The sequence below is a fragment of the Macaca mulatta genome, chromosome X, assembly GCF_049350105.2.
Source record: "Macaca mulatta isolate MMU2019108-1 chromosome X, T2T-MMU8v2.0, whole genome shotgun sequence".
Classification (NCBI taxonomy): Eukaryota; Metazoa; Chordata; class Mammalia; order Primates; family Cercopithecidae; genus Macaca; species Macaca mulatta.
In genome coordinates, this window is record NC_133426.1 from 44,598,487 (window position 1) to 44,624,997 (window position 26,511).

The 26,511-nt window shown below is 44.5% G+C and overlaps 1 long non-coding RNA gene and 1 pseudogene across 1 annotated transcript in view; one reads left to right on the forward strand and one right to left on the reverse strand.

The window, feature by feature from the left end:
- LOC114674935 (uncharacterized) overlaps positions 1-19,588 on the reverse strand; it is a 32,176-nt gene extending 12,588 nt beyond the window's left edge. Inside the window, exons 1-2 of the long non-coding RNA XR_003726027.2 lie at positions 19,507-19,588; positions 7,206-7,401 (exon numbers count right to left, since the gene is read on the reverse strand). This is a non-coding gene — a long non-coding RNA (uncharacterized LOC114674935). The remainder of the gene's footprint in view (positions 1-7,205; positions 7,402-19,506) is intronic.
- LOC106995196 (decreased expression in renal and prostate cancer protein-like) lies at positions 1,448-3,033 on the forward strand (annotated as a pseudogene).
- Positions 19,589-26,511: the final 6,923 nt, after the last annotated feature.

Consider the following 26,511-nt stretch of genomic DNA (forward strand, 5'->3'; position numbering starts at 1 on the left):
AACCAATATTTGATTCTTTTCAAGACCGTCTCAGTGAACAATATGTGTCAAAGAGCTGTGGTTAATTGAAATCCATGACTGTACTGTATATTGCAGACTTCTGTACTTTTTTTTTTTTTTTTTTTTTTAAACAAGGTCTCTTTCTATTGCCTAGGTTCCAGGCTACAGCCTCATCCTCCCAGGATTAAATAAACCTCTGACCTCAGCCTCTTGAGCAGCTGGGACTACAGGTGCATGCCACCACGCCTGACTAATTTTCAATTTTTTTGTAGAGATAGAGTCTCACTATGTTACCCAGATTGGTCTCAAAACTCCTAGGCTCAAGCGATCCTCCCACCTCAGCCTCCCAAAGTTCTGGAATTACAGGCATGAGCCACTGCACCTGGCTTACTTTACTCTTAATAGTAACATAGCTATCACCTTTTGCTCTTATCTTGCCAACCAGTGTTTAGCAGACATACTTTAACTGATTTTAGAGGTAAATATATGGAAACAGAGAATGCATAAAATGTTACAGAATACACTTTGTGGTCCTGAAATGCTGTGGGATATCCATTAATTAACTCTTGGCTGAGTACCTGCTATGTGCCAGATTCTGTCTAGCACTGTAGTAGGTACTAGAAATAAAGTGTCTCTTTTCTTTTCCTTTCCCTTCCCTTCCCACCCCACCCCTTCCCACCCCTCCCCCACCCCTCCCCCACCCCTCCCCTCCCCTCCCTTCCCTTCCTTTCCTTTCTTTTCTCTTTTCTTTTTTTTTTAAGACAGAGTTTGGCTCTTGCCCCCCAGGCTAGAGTGCAATGGTGCGTTCTCTGCTCACTGCAACCTCCACCTCCTTGGTTCAAGCGATTCTCTAGCCTCAGCCTCCCAAGTACCTGGGATTACAGGCACCAGCCACCACGCCGGGCTAATTTTTGTATTTTTAGTAGAGACAGGGTTTCGCCGTGTTGGGTTTCACAATATTGGCCCGGCGCAGTGGCTCACGCCTGTAATCCCAGCACTTTGAGATTACAGGCCAAGGCGGGAGAATTACCTGAGGTCAGGAGTTCGAGACCAGCCTGGCCAACACGGTGAAACCCCGTCTCTACTAAAAATACAAAAAACTGGCACAGGCAGTGCTCGCGGCGGCAGCGGCGGCAGTGGGAGGTTCAGTTGTGCCCCGTTAGCTCCGCAGCGCCGCACTAGGCGGCCGCCATTGCAGTCTGTTTCCACTTGCTTTTTAAAGACAGAAAGCTCATGGTGCAAATTGTTATCTCCAGGGAATCCCTGTGCTGATCCTGTATGGGAAAATTATCCACCTGGAGAAACCTTTTGCAGTCCTTGTCAAACACACCCTTGGGTGTCAGGACTGTGATGAACTTGGCGGCGAGACTGGCACTCGGTACCTGGTGAGAGCACTCATCAAAGACAGGATCCTTTTCAAAACTCGCCCCAAGCGCATTATCACCAGCGTTCCCAAGAAAGTATGAAAGAGCCTCGGATTTTCCCTAGAGAGAGGCCAACTCCTTGGACTCGTGCTCCGCTGCCACCTCGAGGACGGCTGGACGGTTCCCTGGGACCACAGTGGGGTCCTGTTCTGAACATAGGCCACCCACTGGGTGTGTGAACTCGGATCCCTTCCTTATGGCGGCCGGTTTTCTTGGTGGAAATCTGGCCCCATTTCCAAGGAACCCATCTCCTTTTCCAGCTTCATCAGGCTTATTGGCTTCAAATCCAGCACCTTTCCCGGCTGGTGCTTGTGACCCAGGCATAGCTTCTTTTCCAGGAGGGATGAATCCCACTGGCACAGGTGCAGTTTCTTTCCCAAGGCCTGGTGGCCTCTTGGGGCCAGGCCCAAGATGAGGCCCCACCTTAAACCCTAGGACAGTGGCTCTTCCAGGCCCGGGGCCTCTGTCTAACCCCAGGTTAGGGGGTCTCCCAGGACCAGGTCCTATGTCCAACCTAAGGGCAGGTGGTCTCCTGGGAGCAGGTCCTGACCCCAGAAGTGGTGGTCCCATGGGCCCTGGATCTGGACCTAACCTGAAAGCAGGTGTTCTGTTGACCTTCAGGAATGGTCCTCCCAATTCTAGGCCAGTTGGCCTGGGCCCAGGACCTAACCCCAATCTGAGATCAGGCTTTATAGGGACAAATCCTGCCCCCAGGTTAGGTGTGTTTCCAGGCCCAGGCCTTGGGCCCAATCCAAGACCAAGTGGCCTGGGCCCAGGCCCTAATCTAGATGCCAGAGCAGGTGGTCTCTTGGGCACAGGACCTGGTCTTAAGAATGGTTGGACCTCAAGGCCTCCATCTTGTCCCCATTCTAAGAGCAGCAGGTCTTTTAGGAGCAAATTCAGCTTCTTTGTCACAGGCTTCTGGAAACATGGGCACAAGCCCATCTTCCATGGCAAGAGTACCTGGCCCCATGGGCCCAAACTCGGGTCCTGGCTCTCGCCCAGTTGGCCTTCCAGGACCAAATCCATCTCCCATCTCAAGGGCTCCTGGCCCCATAGACCCTAATTCAGCTCATTTCTCAAGGCCAGGGAGCCCCATGGGGGTAAATGCTAATCCTTTTCCCAGGGGAGTGGGTTCATCTGCCTTCTCTCAGTCTTCTGGCACATTGACATCAAATCCAGCTACCTTCCAAAGGTCGGCTGGCCTCCAGGGCTCAAATCCAACAGTTTTCCCAAGAGCCTCTGGGCCACTTGGCCCCAAGCCAGCTAACTTCCCAAGGACCGCTGGCCTGCAGGGTCCAAGTCCGACTACCTTCCTGAGGTCTACTGGCCCATTAGGCCCCAGTCAAGTTACTTTCTCCAGGTCAGCTGCCGGGCACCTGGGCTCTTCTCCAGCAGGCCCTAGGGGTATCAACCCAGCTCCTTTCACGAGGCCAACTGGGACCCTGGGTCTCAACCCAGCTTCCTTTCCAAGGATGAATGGCCCTGCAGGCAAGAGTTTGGTCCCATTTCCTAGAGTGGGAAGCCTCCCTGGCACAAACCCAGCTGCTGTCCCAGACCAGGGGGTCCAATGGCTGCAGTGTCCCCAAATGGAATGTTACTCCCTTAAACACCATTTTCCCTCCATGACTATCTTAGTTTATAGGCACTGTGGTTCTCAGCAGGGACTATCTCTTAGGTAAAAGGGTAGTTGTGGAGCTGCATTCTGAAGAGCATAGCTGGGCCTTAAGTTCAAATGAGCCATCTTTTTCCTCTGCATTTTTCTTGACTGAAGGTGAGATGTTATTTCTGGCATGTGAACTGTGGCAGGTGGGAATAATCCTGGCCTTGAGAGAAAGGATCTCCAGCCTCCCAGAAGCCTGCTGTGCTTTCATCACACAGTTTTCTGCCCATTGTTTCTTACTAGTTTCTTGAATTGCTCTTGTGGACTTTTCCTCAAGGATACATTGGCCTGCGGGTCCCAGTTCACATGTAGTCCCCTGGTCACCATTGGAGAATCAGTTCGCTGCTCTCTACAAAGGTGGCGTTGGTGAACAGACCATTCTTCCATGGCTTTGACCTGGGCAGCTTGGACCTGGTCATCCTCTACCACCATACCTTTCCCTGGGGGCTTGAACACAGAACAGGGAGATGGACAACCACTTCAAAGACCCACCAAATGCAGTTTCTGCTTGACTGACTGGGCCTGCAGCTCCCTTCTCCTGGGACTTAGAGGTAGGCAGATTTAAGGCTCCTCTACTCATCCAGCTCCCTCTTCACTGGTACTCCCAATCAAAGAACCTCAAAATTTAAACTGATGTGGATGGGAATATGGGAATTGGGGTGAGGGGGATGAAGGGAAGAAATCACTGTGCTTCGTTCAGCCTGCTGTGAAAGGATGGTTGGTGGTTTTCCTGCATTGTATCTTTTCTTACTGTGTCTTTAATAAATGGGATGAGAGGACAAAAAACAAAACCAAAAACAAAACACTTAGCCAGGCATGGTGGTGCACGCCTGTAATCCCAGCTACTCGGGAGGCTGAGGCAGGAGAATTTCTTCAACCCAGGAGGCAAAGGTTGCAGTGAACTAAGATTGCGACACTGCGCTCCAGCCTGGGCGATACAGTGAGACTCCATCGCAAAAGAAAAACAAAACAAAAAAAAGAAATCAGCATATCATGGTGGATCACAGACCACGCTCTGGGCTCAGGGAGATCTGGGTTCAAATCCAACTCTACCAGCTCATGACTATGAGTTATAGCCAGATAAAAATAGAAGATACAGGATAAAATAGAATATTTAAGGAATTCAGGGATAAAGAGAGTTTAGTCTGCCACTTGAGTAGGGTTGCAGGTTTCTGTTTAACCCAGTCAGGTAACTAAAACTTTATAGCTAAAAGGTATGGCCTTACGCCCTCCCATGAGCAAAATGGCTATTTAAAAAAAAGGGGGGGTCCCAATTTTTGCTATGAATAAAATTATTGTGACTAATTTTGTAAGAAAAATATGATATAGTTCATTGTTTTTTTTTGTTTTTTTTTTTTTTTTTTTTTTTTTGAGACGGAGTCTCGCTCTGTCGCTGGGGCTGGAGCGCAGTGGCCGGATCTCAGCTCACTGCAAGCTCCGCCTCCTGGGTTTACGCCATTCTCCTGCCTCAGCCTCCTGTGTAGCTGGGACTACAGGCGCCCGCCACCTCGCCCGGCTAGTTTTTTGTATTTTTTTAGTAGAGACGGGGTTTCACCGTGTTCGCCAGGATGGTCTCGATCTCCTGACCTCGTGATCCGCCCGTCTCGGCCTCCCAAAGTGCTGGGATTACAGGCTTGAGCCACCGCGCCCGGCCTTCATTGTTTTTTTTTAAAACCAAGCTTATTGACATAACAATAAACTGCCTTTATTTAAAGCATAAGTTTTGAGGCCAGGAGCAGTGGCTCACGCCTGTAATCCTAGCACTTTGGGAGGCCGAGATGGGTGGATCTCCTGAGATTTGGAGTTTGAGACCAGCCTGGTCAACATGGCTAGAAACCGTCTCTACTAAAAATACAAAGCTTAGCCAGGCGTGGTGGCACACGCCTATAGTCCCAGCTACTTGGGAGGCTGAGGCAGGAGAATTGCTTGAACTTGGGGGGTGGAGGTTTCAGTGAGCCAAGATCACACCACTTCACTCCAGCCTGGGTGACAGAGCAAGACGCCATCTCAAAAAAAAAGTGTAAGTTTTGATATATGTATATACCCTTAAATTCATGTCAGCCCTCAAGGTAATGAACATATCTATCCCCCTATGGTGGTCTCTCTCTTCTCCTTGAACCCCCATCTGCTTTCTGTCACTACAGATTAGTTTGCATTTTCTAGAATTTAATGTTAAAGGAATTATATAGTGTGGATTCCTCTTTGATTGGTCTCTTCCATGTAGCATAATGATTTTGAGATTCATCCCTGTTGCAGTGTGTATCAGTAGTTCTTTCTTTTTTATTGCTGAGTAATATTCCATTGTATCAGTACATCACAATTTGTCTGTTGATCTGTTGATGGACACTCGGTTTGTATCCAGTTTGGGGCTATTACAAAGAAAGCTGCTATGAACATTCATGTAAAAAAAGGGGGGGTTCCTGTGTACCCCGTGACTAAGATAGAATCATTCAGGAAGCATGAGGCTCTTAAATCCTATGTCTGGGTCTTGAATCTCTAACTACACAAACACATCCTGAGGGGAAAAGCCACCTTCTGACTTCAGCTCAATTTACCTGATATAGTAAATCTACTACCCTTATAGTAAATCTACTACCCTTATTTGAGTAAGTGACTTTTCAATCCTGGGGAGAATTTAGAATGATATGATGAAGTAAATAGCCATAGTAGTAACACTTTGTATAAATTAAAAACAATTTCTTTGTAATGTTTAAGAGAATCGAGCATTTTAGGAAATCTATTAGATTAGCCTTGAGCAATTGATTTTGACTTGTAATTTCACATAGAAAAGCATAAGAGATTTTCACAGGCATATTAACAGTATTGAAATGTTTATGAGAGCTCAAGATTCAACAAATTTATAGGCTTAATCTATTATCTTCACCAGAGTCATTTAACTGGTAGAATTTTGTTTGTTAGGATTATACTTACGCCTTGTCAGGCATTTGAAGGGCTCAGAAAGTTCAAATATATTACATTTATGAGTGTAGTTTAAAAAGGGGAATAAAATAAACTTATAAATGGGATTAATTGTTTAAAGTGATTTTAATCTGTTTGAATTGTGTTGACTATTAATCAAAGAACAAATGAAAGTAATTGCTCTTATTTTATACAACAATTACAAGATTTATAAATATGCAAGTTAGAAATTGCATATTACTATAAAACCCAACTAACTATAGGTAGTCCAAGAGACCCCTAGTTATGTCACCTTGGGATGAGCTTCAGTAGCCTCATCTGGAAAATTTCTAGAGTGTTTGTGAAGACAATTAAATGAGATAATATGTCCAAATCACTTAGTCCAGTATCTCTCATAAGGTTTAACTTGACAGATCGTTCTATGTTTAAAAGCCTTCAAAAATACGGATTTAGCCTGGATGCAGTAGCTCATGCCTGTAATTCCAGCACTTTGGGATGCCGAGGTGGGCGGATGACTTGAGGTCAGGAGTTCGAGATCAGCCTGGCCAACATGGTGGAATCCCATCTCTACTAAAATTACAAAAAAATTAGTTGAGCATGGTGGCAGGGGCCCGTGATCCCAGCTACTCGGGAGGCTGAGGCAAGAGAATCACTTGAATCCGGGAGGCAGAGGTTGCGGTGAACAGAGATCACACCACTGCACTCCAGCCTGGGCAACAGAGGGAGACTCCATCTCCAAAAAAAAAAAAAAAAAAAAAAAAAGGATTTAAATATGTGGATTCACTGTCAGGTGGAAGAGGAGCCAAATGCATTCTGTAATGACCTGGGGAATGGAGCTGGTAATACCATGAAGATGGAGACTATAACAATACAGGTCCAAGGATGCTGGGTACTTAACTACGTTCCAGGCACTGTAACGAGTGCTTTACATAGATTATTTCATTTATTTGTCGCAAGGTACTGGTATTATTGGGGTTTGATCAGAGAAGCAGAGCCACTGTGAGTTAAATAAGAAATTTAGCTTACAGATCAGACTTTACGAATATTGAGAGCTGTGTAGTTTGTGTATAGCTCTTGCTTCTGCATCTGGTTTTGGGCCTGAAGTCAGCATCTCCAGGAGTTGGGAAGGGAAAATGGATGTAAAGTGGAAGAGAGCAAGAAAGAGCTGAAACTCACATCTGTCTCTCATCAGAACTTACACTGGTCACATTGGTATCACACTGGAATCTTCGTCAGTCTCTCACTGTCTCCAAGCCTCTGACTTTAAAGATGCCAGTGACCTGTAGAAGAGCTGGCACACTTCACCACGGAACTTCACACAGAGTTGGCCCAGGATCCAGAGATGCTGAAGAAGAGCTGGCCAGGGTTGGAAGAGCTGCATGCCCAGTTGGTGACCTACATGAATAATGCAAACCAGGCCTGTGCTGATGTAGGGAAACTACAACAGCAGTGGCCCTATACCCTACTTCCTGCCTTACTTCTGCCCTCCAATTTCCCCTGTGGTCAACTCTAACCCAGGACCAAACAAAGAAGGGAATTCTGGGAGTCTTAGTTCCAACTTAGCTAAATCGATACAACGCAAAGCTACTGTTATCCCCATTTTACAGAGAAACAAACTGGATTAGAAGGTTAAATAACTTGCACAAGAGCACACAGATGGTAAGTGGGAGAGCAGGAACATGAACAAAGGCAGTCTGGCTCAGAACCGGAATCTTGACCACTGCCTTCTACTGCCTTTCCCTAATGCGTGAAAATTAAGAAGAAAGCAGCCAGACTCAGTGACTCATGCCTGTAATCCCAGCACTTTGGGAGGCCGAGGCAGGTGGATCACCTGAGGTCAGGAGTTTGAGACCAGCCTGGCCAACATGGCGAAGCCCTGTCTCTACTAAAAATCCAAAAAAATTAGCTGGGCATAGTGACATGCACCTGTAATACCAACTACTCAGGAGGCTGAGGCAGAAGAATCACTTGAACCCGGGAGGTGAAGGTTGCACTGAGCTGAGATTATGCCACCGCACTCCAGCCTGGGCAACAGAGCAAGACTCTGTCTCAAGAAAGAAAGAAAGACAGAAAGAAAGACAGAAAGGAAGGAAAGAAGGAAGGAAGGAAGGAAGGAAGGAAGGAAGGAAGGAAGGAAGGAAAGAAGGAAGGAAGGAAGGAGAAAGGGAAGAAAGGGAGGAAGGGAGGGAGGAAGGAAGGAAGGAAGGAAGGAAGGAAGGAAGGAAGGAAGGAAGGAGAAAGGGAAGAAAGGGAAGAAAGGGAGGAAGGGAGGGAGGAAGGAAGGAAGGAAGGTAGGAAGGAAGGAAGGAAGGAAGGAAGGAAGGAAGGAAGGAAGGAAGGAAGGAAGGAAATGAAAATTAGAAGAAAGCAAGTTTCAGCTCAATGGCAAAATGATCAGTTTAGCAGTATGAGCTCGCCCACAGTGGAACAAGCTGCTTTGCAAAGCAGAGGGTTCCCTGTCCTAGATGATGCTCAAATACAGGCTGGGTGGCCATCTGTCAGAGATATTACACAAGAGGGTACCCGCTGGGAGGAAGAATGAACTATGTGGCTACCCACAGCACTTTCAACTCCAAGATTCTATGTTTCTAGAACATACAGTTCAGGGAAAGGGCTGGAACTCACAGCGTACAAGGAACATAACAGAAGGGATGGAGAAGACAGAAATGCTCAAGGGTGGGCTAGAAAGAGCCTTAGCCAAGCTGTGCCAAGTGGTGCCAAAATCCACTGTGAGAAAAATAAAAATTATGGTCAACCCAAGAATTGTTTTTCACACACATGGTGCCACATTAAAAAGAAACTCTTTAGTGTTTTTTTTTAATTCCATTAACTGACTTGATCTCACTGAATTGACAGGCCATTTTTGTTGTTGTGTAGGTGTGATCTTTAAAAGACCTGTGGAAAGGCTGCACATTAAGACATGCTATCCATTGACTCTTTAAAATGAAAGTTTAATCAATTGAGGGCATGACAAAAAGTTTGAAGCAAATATCCAAATACTTCAAAGAATGGTTTAGAAAAGAATTTTCACATTTGAATCTCTGCCAACATAAACACATAATAGTGAACCTTATGTCTCAGTTACAGTTTAAAAAATTAAAAGAAAAAGACAGTGACTACTCCAATGTTTCTGTAGCAGATGCATCCTAATAGCATCTTTCCAAAGCAGATATTACAATAATTTTCTTTTCTCCCCTCAAATTCTACACAGGCTGGTTCACCAACTATACACATTGGAGGCCATGAAAAATCAAGGTAAAGGTGTTAGATGAAATTGACTTCTCACCAAGAAAATTACCAATCTGTAAAGTTTATGTAATAACCAAACCTCAAAGCCAATAGATAGAAACGAAATCCCATGAGAAAAGTTATTGCAGGCCAGGCGTGGTGGCTCACGCTTGTAATCCCAGCACTCTGGGAGGCTGAGGTGGGTGGATCACGAGGTCAAGAGATTGAGACCATCCTGGCCAACATGGTTAAACGCTGTCTCTACTAAAAATACAAAAATTAGCCAGGCGTGGTGGCACATGCCTGTAATCCCAGCTACTCGGGAGCTGAGGCAGGAGAATCACTTGAACCCGAGAGGCAGAGGTTGCAGTGAGCCGAGATAGCGCCACTGCACTCCAGCCTGGCAACAGAGCAAGACTTCACCTTAAAAAAAGAAAAAAAGAAAGGTTATTGCAGTGTGGCAGATATCTCTCTCCACCGTTCTTTGCCTGCTCTCTGCCCAGGTGGCTGACTTGAATGGAGCACAATTAGTGGGCATCATTGTTCTCTGGTTTCCAGTGGGGTGTAGCCAATGCACAGTCCCAGAAGATCAGAGGGAGGAAGGAGAGTCAAGTTGTGGTATTTATTCTCCTAGCATTCTCCTTTCAAGGTCACCTTGGGCAACAGAAGATAGTGTTATTTATTTATTTATTTATTTATTTATTTATTTATTTATTATGTATTTATTTTCGAGAGAGAGTCTTGCTCTGTTGCCCAGGTTGGAGTGTAGTGGCGATCTCGGCTCACTGCAACCTCCGCCTCCTGGGTTCAAGCAATTCTCCTGACTCAGCCTCTTGAGTAACTGGGATTACAGGCATAAGCCACCACGCCCAGCTAATTTTTGTATTTTTAGTAGAGATGGGGTTTCACTATGTTGGTCAGGCTGGTCACGAACTCCCAACCTCAGGTGATCCACTCCCCTTGGCCTCCCAAAGTGCTGGGATTACAGGTGTGAGCCACTGCGCCCGGCTGGATAGTGTTCTTAAGGCATCTCTCTCTCTGTCCAGGTCTCTCTCTTTCTCATCCCATTGTTCATATACACGGTAAAGGCTCTCCACTGTTAAGAGACTCAGGGGACTGGCCGGGCGCGGTGGCTCAAGCCTGTAATCCCAGCACTTTGGGAGGCCGAGACGGGCGAATCACGAGGTCAGGAGATCGAGACCATCCTGGTTAATACGGTGAAACCCCGTCTCTACTGAAAAGTACAAAAAACTAGCCGGGCGAGGTGGCGGGCGCCTGTAGTCCCAGCTACTCGGGAGGCTGAGGCAGGAGAATGGCGTGAACCTGGGAGGCGGAGCTTGCAGTGAGCTGAGATCTGGCCACTGCACTCCGGCCTGGGCGACAGAGCGAGACTCCGTCTCAAAAAATAAAAACAAAAAAAAACAAAAAGAGACTCAGGGTACTACACCCTCCTCTGTGGTCTCCCCTGCCCCACACCTTTGTAAGCAGTCAGTTATCAAACCCTCCTCAAGTTATGTTAATTAGAGAATGCCTTCTGTTTCTTGCTGGGTCCCTGACTGATACACACAGAATTATTAAAATACTAGTAATTGTCAGATCTCAGTATTAGTGCTGTGTCCACCATTTTCAGAAAGTTAGATTCTCACATTTCTTTTTTTAACGTCTCTTAAACATCTTTTCACAAAGATTCTCACATTTCTATTTCTGAAAATTCTAATTATGACTGAGACGGTTACACCTAGAGTTTGGTGTTGTTAATATTTCACACTCTGCAGCCAGAATGCCCGGGTTGAATCTCAGTTCTAATGCGTACTACTTGTGTAATTTGGGCAAATCATCTAACCCAGTGATTCTCAACCTGGGGGTAGTTTTGCCCCTCAGGGAACATTTGGCAATGTCTGCAGACATTTGGATTGTCAAAACTGGGGTGCAGGGGTGTTGTTAGGCACCTAGTCATGGATAGAAAACAGAGATCTTGCTAAACATCATACAAGTCCCCCACAGGACAGTCCCCCACCACAAAGAATTATATGGTCCGAAATGTCACTAGTGCCAATAGGTTGAGAAACCCTGATGTGACCCTTCTGTGCCTCCATTTCCTAATCTTTAAAGTGTAGTTAACATTAGCACATACCTCATGGGATTGTCTGAGGGTTCAGTAAGCTAATACATGCAAAGCACTTACAACAATGCCTGGGATATAGTATGCGCTCAATAAATGTAAGCTGACATTGTCATCTTCACCATCATTATCAGGCTTTCTAGATCTCCTAGTACACAGAGGACTTGCTCAAAGCCAGGCAGTTAGAAATTCATTATGAAAGAGAATTTACTAAAGCACTGCGAAAGCAGAGATCTTGTCTGGCTTTATTCTACTGTATCCTCAGCACCTTAGTGTCTAGCATCTATTTTATTTGTTGAATATATTGCACGGACTAGAATTCCTTACACACACACAGTAGCTGCTCAATAGTAGTGGTAGCTGTGGTGGTTATAATGGATTTCATGACAGTATGTCTTTGGAGCCTGAAAACAAGAACCAGTGGGTCTTTTCTTTCACTTTCTTGCTCAAATCTTTTTAATTTTGTTCAACAACTGTTCAACAACTCAAGGCCAAGAAGAAATTCACAGATAAGTTACATGATTTCTAAAACTGCAGAATGCATATTTATATTTTCCACATATTTTTAAAAGGTATTGATTTAGAATTATCTTAAGTGGCACTTTTTAAATTTTTTTATTTTTACCTTGCTTCAGTCCAACGAAAGAGTTAGAGTTGGATGGCAATGTCTAAAAATTAAGCAAGATGATAAGGCAAAAGCAAAAATGAGGGTAGAAAAAAATAGATGAAGCAAAGAGTTAGGTTAGAACCCCCCAAAATACCCTGTAAGAACCTAGCCCCCTGCCAGAAAGTCACAAATGTGGCAGGTAAATGCAGAGAGTAACACCTGATCCATCACGTATTTTGCACACTCATACAGTAAAAAACTAAAAGAAAAGAACAATTATTCTTTGTGATGAAACGCGAAAGTTCTCCCTACACAGAGAATACTGAAATGAAATTAATCTCTTCAGTGGCGTCTTTATAGAGAAGTCAATAGTTTATGGGGCTATTCTTTATAATGTCCTGCAGTGTACACAAAAGGTGTGATGCTAAAGCACAGTCCAATAAAAGTAACTCTACAAAAGGGTAAAATGACACAATTTGGGTGTAAATCTTTCTAGTAGTCTCTCCTAGTCCTGGGCTAACAGGTCGCTGTAAGGAATGGCCAGAGCACTGTAAAGAATGGCCTCCCTAAGCTGAGCTGCTCACACACAAGCTCAGGTACGGCTGTACCTGGGCAGGACGATCTGGGTGGCAGACAAGTGCAGACACATGGTCTTTAGTGGTCCGCTCAGCAGGCGATCAAGCTGACACAGCTTGTGGAAATTGAGGGGCTTAATGATGACAAAACATGTTTCACATTTATGAGGTATTTTCTTGTGCCAGTCATTGTCCCAAGGGTCTTAGAAGTATAAGCCATTAGGGCCGGGTACAGTGGGTCATGCTGTAATCCCAGTACTTTGGGAGGCTGAGGCGGATGGATTACTGGAGGCCAGGAGTTCAAGACCAGCCTGGCCAACATGGTGAAACCCTGTCTCTACTAAAAGTACAAAAATTAGCTGAGAGTGGTGGGGTGCACCTCTAGTCCCAGCTACTCGGGAGGCTGAGGCAGGAGAATTCCTTGAACCCAGGAAGTGGAGGTTGCAGTGAGCTGAGATGGCACCACTGCACTCCAGGCTGGGTGACAGTGAGACTCCGTCTAAAAAATAATAATAATAATAATAAACATATATATATATATATGTTATATATATATATATATGTAAAGTCCTACAACTTCATGGCAGGAGTATAATTAGTAAATCTCTCATTTTGCAGATGAGGAGACTGAAGAGGTAAATACTTGCAAAACGTTATCAAGCTAATAAGTGACAGTACAAGGAATTGGGCACAGGTAGCTTACATGTATGAGGTCTATATCACATGCAGCCTAAGAAGGGACAACGCTTCCTCCTGGCCTCCACACTTTGCCAAGTGTTCTAGACCTCCAAGCTCAACCCAAGTCCTACTTACCCGAAAGCATTGCCACTGGTTTTAGCCCACATCAATCTTTTACTCAGTTTTTGTTTATTTGTTTGTTTGTTTGTTTTTTGAGACAGAGTCTTGCCCTGTCACCCAGGCTGGAGTGCAGTGGCGCGATCTCGGCTCACTGCAACCTCCGCCTCCTGAACTCAAACGATTCTCCTGCCTCAGTCTCCCAAGTAGCTGGGATTACAGGCACCCACCACCATGCCTGGTTAATTCTTGTATTTTTAATAGAGACTGGGTTTCACCATGTTGGTCAGGCTGGTCTCAAACTCCTGACCTCGTGATCCGCCCACTTCGGCTCCTCAAAGTGCTGGGATTACAGACGTGAGCCACCATGCCCGGCTAGTTTTTTATTTCAGGAAAATCTGCATGCACTGCAGGGGCAGGAAGGCAATTGTTGCAGCTCTCAGACAACAGTCTCTGCCTTCAAGAAGCAAAATGGGATCCCCAGACAATCCGGAGACTCCAGAATCTCAAAGCCTAACTGTCCGATTAGTGTCCCAAACAGGAAACGAGAGAAGGAAGACCTAGACAAATGAAAGCTATTGCATCAGGGGCCTCCACATACAGGAGGGGTCTCCAGGTGGGCTGAGAGAGAAGGAAAGAAGGAGAGAAAGAAAGGGGAGCAGAGAAAGCCACCTTGGTGGGAGGCAATATACTGAATGAAGGCTCCCAAAACCATGTATGGCACAGTGCCAGGAACTATTCGAAGTGCTTTGCACATATTAACATATTAATGTTCACCACCACCATGCATGAGGTAGAGATTATTATCATTCACCTTTCATATGAAGAGAGTAAGCACAGATGGGTTAAGCAACTTGACCAAGATCACACAGCTAATGATAGGCAGTCTGTCTCCAGAGTCATTGCTCCTACCGTCTATGCTGTACTGCTTCTCTAGAAGGAAAACTTCCTGCAGTGGAGCATGCAGAAATGACGATGGCAAGGTAAGTAAAAGTCAAGGCAATGGAGAGCCTTGGAGGCCAGATTAAGGAGTTGCTAATTATGGATGCTGTAAAGGGCAGAAAATCAAGTGTCAGGAGAGCTTCAAGCCAGAAGATCCCCAACATGGGTACCCTGCTACTGGGTCATGGAAACTATTGTTGCATAACAAACCATCCCCCAAATTAGTGGCTTAAAACAACCATTTATTTGTTCACAGTTCTGCATTTTGGCTAGAGATTGGCAGGGATGACATGTCTCTGCTCCATGTGATGTTATCTGGGGTCAGTCATATGGCTACACTGAATTGGGAGCCTGGCTAAAGCTGGAACATCCAAAATGGCTCCAGTCATGTCTGGTGCCTCAGCCTGGGTGGTAGCAGTGACTGGACACCTAAGCTCTTCTCTATCTGACCTCTCTCTCTTCTTCCATGTGATTGCGCATCATTCAGAAGTCTAGCCCAAGCGTCTTTATGTAACAGCTGGCTTCTAAGAGGGTGACAGCTGAAGGTGCCAAGTTTCTTCAGGTCTAGGCTTGGAATTGGTACCGCATCACTGTAACCGCCCAAGGGGTTCACCTTCCTCACTGCCTAGACAGAGCTGATTTATCAAGACAGGGGAATTGCAGTAGAGAAAAGAGTAATTCACGCCCAGCTGGCTGTGCGGGAGACTGGAGTTATTTTTTTTTTTTTTTTGAGACGGAGTCTTGATCTGTTGTCCAGGCTGGAGTGCAATGGCGCGATCTCAGCTCACTGCAATCTCTGCCTCCCGGGTTCCAGCGATTCTCCTGCCTCAGGCTCCTGAGTAGCTGGGATTACAGGTGCATACCACCACGCTCAGCTAATTTTTGTATTTTTAGTAGAGATGGGGTTTCCCCATGTTGGCCAGGCTGGTCTCGAACTCCTGACCTCATGATCCACCCACCTTAGCCTCCCAAAGTGCTGGGATTACAGGCGTGAGCCACCACACCTGGCTGAGACCGGAGTTTTATTATTACTCAAGTCACTCTCCCGGAGCATTCGGGGAGCAGAGTTTTTAAGGACAACTTGGTGAGTGGAAGGAAGCCAGTGAGCTAGGAGTGCTGACTGGTCAAGGATGAAATCACAGGGAGTCAAAGCTGTCTTCTTGTGCTGAGTCAGTTCCTTGGTGGGGCCACAAGATCAGATGAGCCACTTTATCAGTCTGGGTGGTGCCAGCTGATCCATCAAATGCAGGGTCTGCAAAATATCTCAAGCACTTATCTTAGGAGCAGTTCAGAGAGGGTCAGAATCTTGTAGCCCCCAGCTGCATGACTCCTAAACCATAATTTCCAATCTTATGGCTAATGTTAGTCCTACAAAGGCAATCTAGTCCCCAGGCAAGAAGGAGGTCTGCTTTGGGAAAGGGCTGTTATTGTTTTTGTTTTATTTTTATTTATTTATTTGTTTATTTTTGAGACAGAGTCTCACTCTGTCGCCCAGGCTGGAGTGCAATGGCGCTACCTCGGCTCACTGCAATCTCCGCCTCCCAGGTTCAAGCAATTATCTACCTCAGCCTCCCCAGTAGCTGGGATTACAGGTGCCCACCACCATGCCCGGCTAACTTCTTTGTATTTTTTTTTTAGTAGAGACAGGGTTTCACCATCTTGGCCAGGCTGGTCTTGAACTCCTGACCCCGTGATTTGCCCACCTTGGCCTCCCAAAGTGCTGGGATTACAGGCGTGAGCCACCGCGCCCAGCCTATCGTCTTTGTTTTAAACTGTAAACCATAACTAAGCTTCTCCCAAAGTTAGTTCAGCCTATGCCCAGGAATGAATAAGGACTGCTTGGAGCTAAGAAGCAACTTGGAGCTAAGAAGCAAGCTTGGAGCTAAGAAGCAAGGTGGAGTTAAGTTAGATCTATTTCACTGTCTCAGTCACAATTTTGCAAAGACGGTTTCATCACTTCTGCCATATTCCATTGGCCAAAACAAGTCCTAAGGTCAGCCCATTTTTAAGGGGAGGTAAATAGACCTCACTACTTGATGGGAAGTGCCTGAGGCACATAGCGGGATGGGTGGGATTGTTAGCAGCCATCTTTACAAACAATCCACCACAATGACACCAGAGATCTCTGATTTTGTTGCTCTTGTTCTCCCTCTAATGCTCTGTCATAAATAACACTCTCTCCACAGATCCCCAGATTTGTGGAAGGACATCATAGCAACATTCCCTATGCACTTACTCTCATCCAAATGACATGTAAGCTAAGGAAATTGTATATCCAGGGTGTCATCAGGGAAAGTCATTTTAGATATCGCACGGGTCTCATGGGAAAGAACTCCGCTCAGATCAAAGAGAACCAGAGCACCAAAGGTCACCAAGTACTCCACGGCTTGAGGTGATGGTACACTGCAAGGACTCTAATTTTCCTCCAGGAAATGAGTGGGTAAACTGGGACCCTGTGGCAAAATCTTGCTACTCGCCCTTTCTGTAGACAGTTTTATTGGAGCACAGCCACGCTCATTCATCCAACTATTGTCTATGGCTGCTTTAGCATTTAAACAGCAGAGTTGAGTAGTAATGACAGAGACTGCATGGTCCATAACACCTAAAATATATGCTGTCTGCCCCTCTACAGAAAAAGTTTGCCAAGCATGGCACCAGGAATAATGGTCAGTAACTGTACTCTTTCTCATACTTATTTTATTTCCAGAAATTACACTGACCCCAAGGTTCACATTTTAACTGGCAGTAATAGGCAATTCTTGGGCTGGTCCATTCAATTCCTTGAACAGGCAAGATAATGTAAACCTTTCAGTAATAAAATGTTAAGGTGCTTTTAAAGTCAAACTAACTTGTGCCCTTAGCATTTTTAGAACCTATTTTCAAGCCTTCACTGGCATACTCCCTCTATGCAAACCTCACATTATTCCCAGAACAGAGAGTTGTAGTAGATTTTGAATGCTCAGAGATTTTTTTTTTTTTTTTTTTTTTTTTGAGACGGAGTCTCGCTGTGTCTCCCAGGCTGGAGTGCAGTGGCGTGATCTCGGCTCACTGCAAGCTCCGCCTCCCGGGTTCACGCCATTCTCCCGCCTCAGCCTCCCAAGTAGCTGGAACTACAGGCGCCCGCCACCACGCCCGGTTAGTTTTTTGTATTTTTAGTAGAGACGGGGTTTCACCATGTTAGCCAGGATGGTCTTGATCTCCTGACCTCGTGATCCACCCGCCTCGGCCTCCCAAAGTGCTGGGATTACAGGCTTGAGCCACCGCGCCCGGCCGATTTTTTTTTTTTTAATCGTAGGCAAATTGGTCATCTTCAGTGGATAATTACTGTGCCAATTCACAATCAAGAAAACCCGACAGAGCTCTCGAATTTTGCTAACCTAGTAGTACCTGAACTTTTTAAAAAATTCAAGGTAATTATAGAGGCCTGCCCTTTTGTCTTCACTTGCTTGTATACATCAAAGACTTTCAAAATACCTACTTTTTAAAACACATTTGATAATGTAAAATTGTGCTGTTTATGAGTAATGACTTTGACCATGTTCTCATATACAAAATAAAATCAAAAGATCACTTCAGCCCAGGAGTTGGAGAACAGCCTGGGCAACCTGGTGAAACCCCTTCTCTACTAAATATACAAAAAATTAGCTTGGCGTGGTGGTGCTCACCTGTAGTCCCAGCTACTCAGGAGGCTGAGGTAGGAGGAACGCTTAAGCCCAGGAGTTAGAGGCTGCAGTGAGTTATGATCACGCTACTGCACTCCAACCTGGGTGATAGCGAGAGACCCTGTATCCAAAAAAAATAAGTTTCAAGGCCAGGTGAGGAAGCTCACGTCTATAATCCCTTTGGGAAGCTGGGGTGAGAGGATCGCTTGAGCCCAAGAGTTCAAGAGTAGCCTGGGCAGCACAGCTAACCCTCGTCTCTGCAAAAAAAAAAAAAAAAAAAATTGCTGGGCATGGTGGTGCATGCCTGTACACCTAGCTACTTGGGAGGCAGAAGCTGGAGGATCACTTGAGCCCAGGAGTTAGAAGCTGCAGTGAGTTATGATCATGCCACTGCACTCCAGCCTGGGTGACAGAGAGAGACCCTGTCTCAAAAACAAAAACAAAAACAAAAAACAAAAAAAAAAGGTTTTTAAACACACATATCCACTGACCCAGCAATTCTAATTCTACAATTTTTTCCAAAGTTCATGATATGGTATAATTCAAGATTATTCACAGAACTGTTTGTAATAGCAGGAAAGCTTAAGTAACCTAATATCCATCAATAAGGGACTGGTATCGTTACCAGTAGAAGGTGTCCAGGTTCTTGGCTTCTCGAACAAAGAATTGGACAAAACTCACAATATGAAAGCAGTCAGCTGTAAACAATACATAAACAAATAAGCATGATTGTGTTCCAACAATTTAATTGCAGTACATCTCCTTGTTGGATTAAAAGGAATAGAAAGCGGCCAGGCACGGTGGCTCATGCCTGTAATCCCAGCACTTTGGGAGGCCAAGGCGGGCAGATCACCTGAGGCCAAGAGTTCAAGACCAGCCTGGCCAACATAGTGAAACCCCGTCTCTACAAAAATACAAAAATTAGCCAAGCATGATGGCGGGTGACTGTAATCCCAGCTACTCAGGAGGCTGAGGCTGGAGAATTGCTTGAACCCAGGAGGCAGAGGTTGCAGTGAGCTGAGATCGTGCCATCACACTCCAGCCTGGGCAACAGAGTGAGACTCCATATCAAAAAAATAAAAAATAAAAGGAATGGAGAGAATCTTTAGAATCGTATATAGAACTCCAGGATTATTGCTAAATGAAAAAGCAAAGGGTTGGATAGGGTATAAAATATGTTATCATTTGTGAAAAAAAATAGAAGGGAGAGAACAGATATAATTTACTTCTATATGCATAAAATATTCTGGAAAGACACACACAAGAAACAGATAATAGTATTTCGTTCAGAGGGAAATTAATAGAAGAAACTGGCTACACAGGTGATAAAGAGTTAGGACACCAAATAGAAGATTATGAATTAACCTTAAAGTTATTAATAGCAAGAAATGACTACCAGCCTTACGGATGAAGGAACACAGGGAGGAGGTGTTGTTACCAGATCCCAGAAGCTGGGCCAATTCAGCAGTAGTAGAATCATGGTGGGGGCTGCCCAGAGGGGAGCTGGAGCCAAGAAGTTGCAGCAACTGCGGGAAACCCTACGTAAAGCATAAGGAGACAGAGAAATACCTTGGCTCTGCCTTCCTTGCACCCTCCAGTCTGTACCAGTGCCTGCCCTTCCTCCATTGCCTGAAGCTAGCCAGAAGCCACCAAGCAAAGGAACCTGGGAAATGTAGTTTCCTGCAATAGAAAACAGAGCTGACAAAGAGCAGGGAATGGATTTGTGAAGAAACAGGCAAATACCTGACAAGCCCAGAAGGAAATGTGTTGACCTGGGAGTTAGCAGTGGCAGGGGGATATTTTGATGTTTACCCTCTTGTGCTCCCTGAATTTTGAACCCTGTGAATATATTGCCTATTAAAATAAGTATAATTAAAACAAAGAATACGTGAAATAAATACGTGTCTAATGGAGTGTAATTTTTTTATTAGAAGAGGAAATTTCAAAGAAATGTCAAGCTAGAAACAACCGAATGATCACTAAAGTAGGGTGCTTATGCACAATGCACAATTAAATAACATACAGCTATTTAAAAGAATGAGTCATAGAGTACCTATGGAAAGACACACAAGAAAGTGGTGGCCAGGCACGGTGGCTCACGCCTGTAATCCCAGCACTTTGGGAGGTCGAGGCGGGCGGATCATTAGGTCAGGAGTTCGAGACAAGCCTGACCAACATAGTGAAACCCCATCTCTACTAAAAATACAAGAATTAGTTGGGCTTGGTGGCACATGCCTGTAATCCCAGCTACTCAGAAGGCTGAGGCAGGAGAATTGCTTGAACCCGGGAGGCAGAGGTTGCAGTGAGCCGAGATCACGCCACGGCACTCCAGCCTGGGTTACAGAGCGAGTCTCCGTCTCAAAAAAAAAAAACAGGGGTGTCAACTGATGCTCAAGGGAGATGATGAGTAGATGGGTGGTTGTGGGACGGATGAGAAGACTAGGTGACAGGGAAGGTCCATAGTGAAAACACTGTATGCCTTTTTGCATTTTCTGATTTTGGTACCATGTGTACGTATTGCCCATTCAAAATAGGAATCAAGATTATTTTTCTCCCCCTTACCCTTTTTTTTCAAGACAGGGTCTTACTCTGTCGCCCACGCTGGAGTGCAGTGGTACAATCCTAGCTCACTGCAGCATCAACCTCTTGGCTCAAGTGATCCTCCTACCTCAGACTCCTGAGTAGCTGGAACCATAGGCGCACACCACCATGCCCGGCTAATTTTTTCCCCTAAAGAAATTTTAAGCAGTTGGGCATGGTGGCTCGCACCTGTAATCCCAGCACTTTGGGAGGCTGAGGCGGGCAGATCACCTGAGGTCACGAGTTCGAGACCAGCTTGGCCAACTGGTCTCGAACTTGTCTCTACTAAAAATAAAAAAATTAGTTGGGCGTGGTGGCAGGTGCCTGTAATCCCAGCTCCTCGGGAGGCTGAGGCATGAGAATCACTTGAACCCGGGAGGTAGAGGTTGCAGTGAGCTGAGATCATGCCATTGCACTCCAGCCTGTGCAACAACAGTGAGACTCCATCTCAAAATAAAATGAAAAAAAAAAACTCTGCTAAAATGCACATAACATAAAGTTTGTCATCTTAATCATTTTATTTATTTATTTTGAGATGGAGTCTCACTCTGTCGCCCAGGCTGGAGTGCAGTGGCACGATCTCGGCTCACTGCAACCTCCCCCTCCAGGGTTCAAGTGATTCTCCTGCCTTCACCTCCTGAGTAGCTGGGATTACAGGCACCCGGCCACCACACCCGGCTAATTTTTATATTTTTAATAGAGATGGGGGTTTCATCATGTTGGCCAGGCTGGTCTGGAACTCCTGACCTCAAGTGACCTTCCTGCCTTGGCCTCCCAAAGTACTGGGATTACAGGCGTGAGCCCCTGGGCCCGGCCCATCTTAATCATTTTGAAGTATACAGTCCAATGGTGTTAAGTATATTCACATTGTGCAACCAATCTCCAGAACTTTTCTGTCTTGCAAAACTGAAACTGCACCCATTAAGCAACAGCTCCCCATTCCTCACAGCTTCCAGCCCCTAGCAGCCACTATTATGTTTTCTGTCTCTATGAATGTGACTATTCTAGATATCTCATATAGGTGGAATCATACCATATTTGTTTTTTTCATAACTGCCTTATTTCACTTAGCATAATGTCCATCAGGTTCATCCATGTTGTAGCACACATCAGAATTTCCTTCCTTTTTGTTCTTTTGTAGAGACAAGGTCTCACTCTCACCCAGGTTGGAGTGCTCTGGCACAATTATAGCTCACTGTAACCTCAAATTCCTGGGTTCAAGCAATCCTTCCACGCCAGCCTCCTGAGTAGCTGGGACTAAAAATGCGTGCCACCACACCTGGCTAAGTTTTTGTTTTTTGTTTTTTTTTTTTTTTTTGAGACAGAGTCTCGCTCTGTTGCCCAGGCTGGAGTGCAATGGCACAATCTCAGCTCATTGCAACCTCCGCCTCCCGGGTTCAAGCAATTCTCCTGCCTCAGCCTCCCAAGTAGCTGAGATTACAGGCGTGAGCCACCACGCCCAGCTAATTTTTTGTATTTTTAGTAGAGATGGGGTTTCACCATGTTGGCCAGACTGGTCTCAATCTCCTGACCTCAGGTGATCCACCCATGTCGGCCTCCCAAAGTGCTGGGATTACAGGCGTGAGCCACCGAGCCTGGCCTCTAGCTAATTTTTTTTTTTTAATTTTGTATAGAAATAGGGTCTCCCTATGCTGCCCAGGCTGGTCTCAAACTCCTGGGCTCAAGGGATCCTCCCACCTCAGCCTCTCAAACTGTTGTGATTACAGGCATGCACCACCACACCCAGCCCCTTCCTTTTTTAAGGCTGAATGATACTCCATTGTATGGATACACCACATTTTGTTTGTGCATTCATTCATTTATGGACACTTGAGTAGCTTCCACCTTTCTGGTTATAAGAAATCAAGATTTTGGCCGGGCACGGTGGCTCACGCCTGTAATCCCAGCACTTTGGGAGGCCAAGGCAGGCAGATCACCTGAGGTTGGAAGTTTGAGACCAGCCTGACCAACATGGAGAAACCCTGTCTCTACTAAAAATACAAAATTAACTGGGCGTGCTGGCACATGCCTGTAATCCCAGCTACTCGGGAGGCTGAGACAAGACAATTGCTTGAACCCAGGAGGCAGAGGTTGCGATGAGCCGAGATCATGCCATTGCACTCCAGCCTGGGCAACAAGAGTGAAACTCCATCTCAAAAAAAAAAAAAAAAAAAGAATAAAAGAAATTAGAGACTTTCCTATATTTATGCTAAATGTTTTAATGATGAATATTTTTAGAAGGACAGGTAACAAAATGGAACGTACAGCATGATTCCAATTTAGGGGAAAATATACATGCATACACAGAAGAAAGTACTTCAAGATCAGAAATGGAAATCCCTCAATAGATTGAACAAAGAGAGATCTAAAGACGGAAGGAATCTAGACATTGGGTTGGCACATTACCCCAGGCATCAAAGAAAGAGGCCAGAGGGGAAGACGGAGGGTCTGCAATGGCACTAAGGAACCACTAACTTAACTGACCCAAGTGTCACTTGTTTCTGGATTTCTTGTTAATGGGAAAATAAAATTTTCTGGATTAAACTAACCAGAAACTAAACTATCAAAAGTCCCTTTTGATTACATGCCCTCCTAAGTTCTAATCCTATTTGATCTAATTTTCTCCATTTTACATGCTGTTTTTGTCCAGTATCTTAGTTCCATTATGTGTTTGTCGTTCTTTTTTAGTTTATTTTATTGTATGCAACTCATAACCTGAAGTTCCATTATGTTTTAATGCCCCCTTAATAACCATCCTTAAAAATATGTAGTAAATTCCTGTTTAGCTTTACTTACACATTTACCAATATATTTGTTCTCATAGGTCTTCCATCTGAACTCTTGTTTCCTTGCTCAAATATCTTTTTCCTTATGAACATCCTTTGCTTTTTTTTCTCAGTAAGGATTTAAACAAATTTTTGGTTTTTTGAGATGGGGTCTCGCTATGCTGCCCAGGCTGGTCTCGAACACCTGGGCTCAAGCCATCCTCCTATCTCAGCCTCCCAAAGTGTTGGGATTACAGGCATGAGCCACAGTGTCTGGCCCACAAGGATGTGTTGGTAGTAAATTTGTGTAACTCTTTGTCTATAAATGTTTTTATTTAACTCTTTCAATCTAATGATGGTTTAGCTTCACAATGAATTCCTTTGACTTGCATGAGGCAAGGAATTGGAATGTCATATTCTACATAACTCCTGGGCCTTGAAGAGATGAACCATTAGTAAAAAGTGGAACAGAAAAAAACCTACCTACTAGCACAAGCTGACAACGAAGAATGTATTTATTTGCCTGGCCTCTGGGTAGAAAAATATCTCCCCTGAAAAATGTACAACCCTGAGCCATACCATACGACCTGCATGGACCAAGAACTGCTACAATGAAAAGTTGACATAAAAATGTTTCCCAGTCTCTGGTGTCTGGCAGAAACAAATACAAAAATACTTTGGAAGCCCACATCCCAAACCTGAGATACACAGGACCACACAGGTAAAGCTCCACCGATGCTGCACTTAAACTCTGAATTATAAACACGGCTGGGTGCGGTGGCTCACGCCTGTAATCCCAGCACTTTGGGAGGACAAGGCGGGCAGATCACCTGAGGTCAGGAGTTTGAGACCAGTCGGCCAACATGGTGAAACTCTGTCCCTACTAAAAATACAAAAATTAGCTGGATGTGGTGGCGCCCACCTGTAATCCCAGCTACTCAGGGGGCTGAGGCAGGAGAATTGCCTGTACCCAGGAGGCAGAGGTTATAATGAGCCGAGATCACGCCATTGCATTCCAGCGTGGGCGACAGAGTGAAACTCTGTCTCGAAAACATAAAAATAAATAAGTAAATAAATAATAAAACAGAAAAGGAAAAGATTCCACGGGGAGAAAAAGTGGGTGCAAAACTGCAGATCAGTAGCCCCAAAGTACCTCAAATAATATAACAACCTAATGGAAAGGAGAAAATGAATCTGTTTAAAATGATTAAAGACATAAATGGAAGCACTGTCATCCATAAGAACAAGTCGCTATTTTAAAAATAACCAACAGATTTTGAACCAAATTGGTCTCCTAGAAATGAAATATATAAATATTGAAATCTAAAACTCAGTGGACTTTTATATCATATTTAACATTGCTGAAGAGAATTACTGAACTGGAGAACATATCTGAAGAATTTACTCAAAATGCAGCACAAGAGGATAAAAAGATGGAATACATGAATTATGGAGCATATGAAAAAGAAGTTATGATATATCCAGGATAGAATGAGATAGTTAAATATATCACTAACAGGAACTCCCCAAGGAGAAACCAGAAAGATTGTAGGGATAGTGGGATGATGGAGAATTGATATTTTAAAACATAATGGCTGACAATTTTTTCTGTATTGATTAAAGCCATAAATCCCAGTTTTAAGAAGCACATCCATGCCAAGCAGGGAAAATAAAAATAAACCCAGACCGGGCGCGGCGGCTCATGCCTGGAATCCCAGCACTTTGGGAGGCCAAGGTGGGTGGATCACTTGAGATCGGGAGTTAGAGACCAACCTGGCCAACATGGTGAAACCCCACCTCTACTAAAAATACAAAACTTAGCCGTGCGTGGTGGCAGGCACCATAATCCCAGCTACTCAGGAGGCTGAGGTAGGAGGATCACTTGAACCCAGGAGGTGGAGGCTGCAGTGAGCCAAGACCATGACACTGCACTCTAGCCTGGGCAACAGGGCAAGACTCCGTCTCAAAATAAAATAAAAATAAATAAATAAATAAAATAAAATAAAATCAACCCAGGCCGGGCGTGGTGACTCACGCCTGTAATCCCAACACTTTGAGAGGCTGAGGCGGGTAGATCACCTGAGGTCAGGAGTTCAAGAGCAGCCTGATCAACATGGCGAAACTTCACCTCTACTAAAAATACAAAACATTAGCCCGGTGTGGTGGCAGGCTCCTGTAATCCCAGCTACTCGGGAGGTTGAGGCAGGAGAATCGCTTGAACCCAGGAGGCAGAGGTTGCAGTGAGCCGAGATTGCATAATTGTACTCCAGCCTGGGCGACAAGAGCAAAACTCCGTTTCAAAAATAAATAAATAAATAAATAAACCTAAACTTAGACACATTACAAAGAAACATCAACTACTAAAGTTAAACGGAAGCTCTTAAAAGCCGTCAGAGAAAAATGACAGAGCAACTTTAAAAAAACAAGAATTAAATTGAAAAGAGATATTGCATCAGCAATATTCAAAGCCAAAAGATAATGAAATAACATTTTTACAGGGCTGAGAGACAAGAGCTATCAGGTTGGAAATTCAATATCCAACTAAATCATCATTTAATCCAGAAGATTAAATAAAGACATTTTCAGACAGAGACTGAGAGAGTTTACTATAAACAGATCCTTGCTGAAAACAAAGCCCCCTAAAATATTATCAAAGATGAAGAGGGACATTTCATAATGACAAAGGGGTCAATTCATCAAAAAGACATAAATTCTAAATGCATATGCACCAAGCAGCAGAGCTTCAAATTACATGAAACAAAACCTGAGAGAACTTGAAGGAGAAATAGACAAATTCACAGTTATTATTCAAGATTTCAATACTCCTTTAGCAATAATTAACAGAACAAGCAGACAGAAAATCAGTAAGGATATAGAAGAATTAAATGCCATCAACCAACTTGACATAATTAACATTTATAGAACATTCTACCCAACAACACATTATTTTCAAGTGCACATGTAAGAATCACCATGATAGATTATATGTTATGTTATAAAATAAGTCTCAATAAATTTAAATGGATTGTAATCATACAACATGTGTCCTCTGACCACAAAGGAATAAAATTAGAAACCAGCAATAGAAAGATAACCAAAAGATCTCCCAAATATTTGAACACTAAACAACATACTTTATAAAAAAACAAAACAAAAACAAACAAAAAAAAAAAACAAAAAAAAACCACCCATAGGTCAGTTGAGAAATCAAAAGGAGATTCTGAATAAA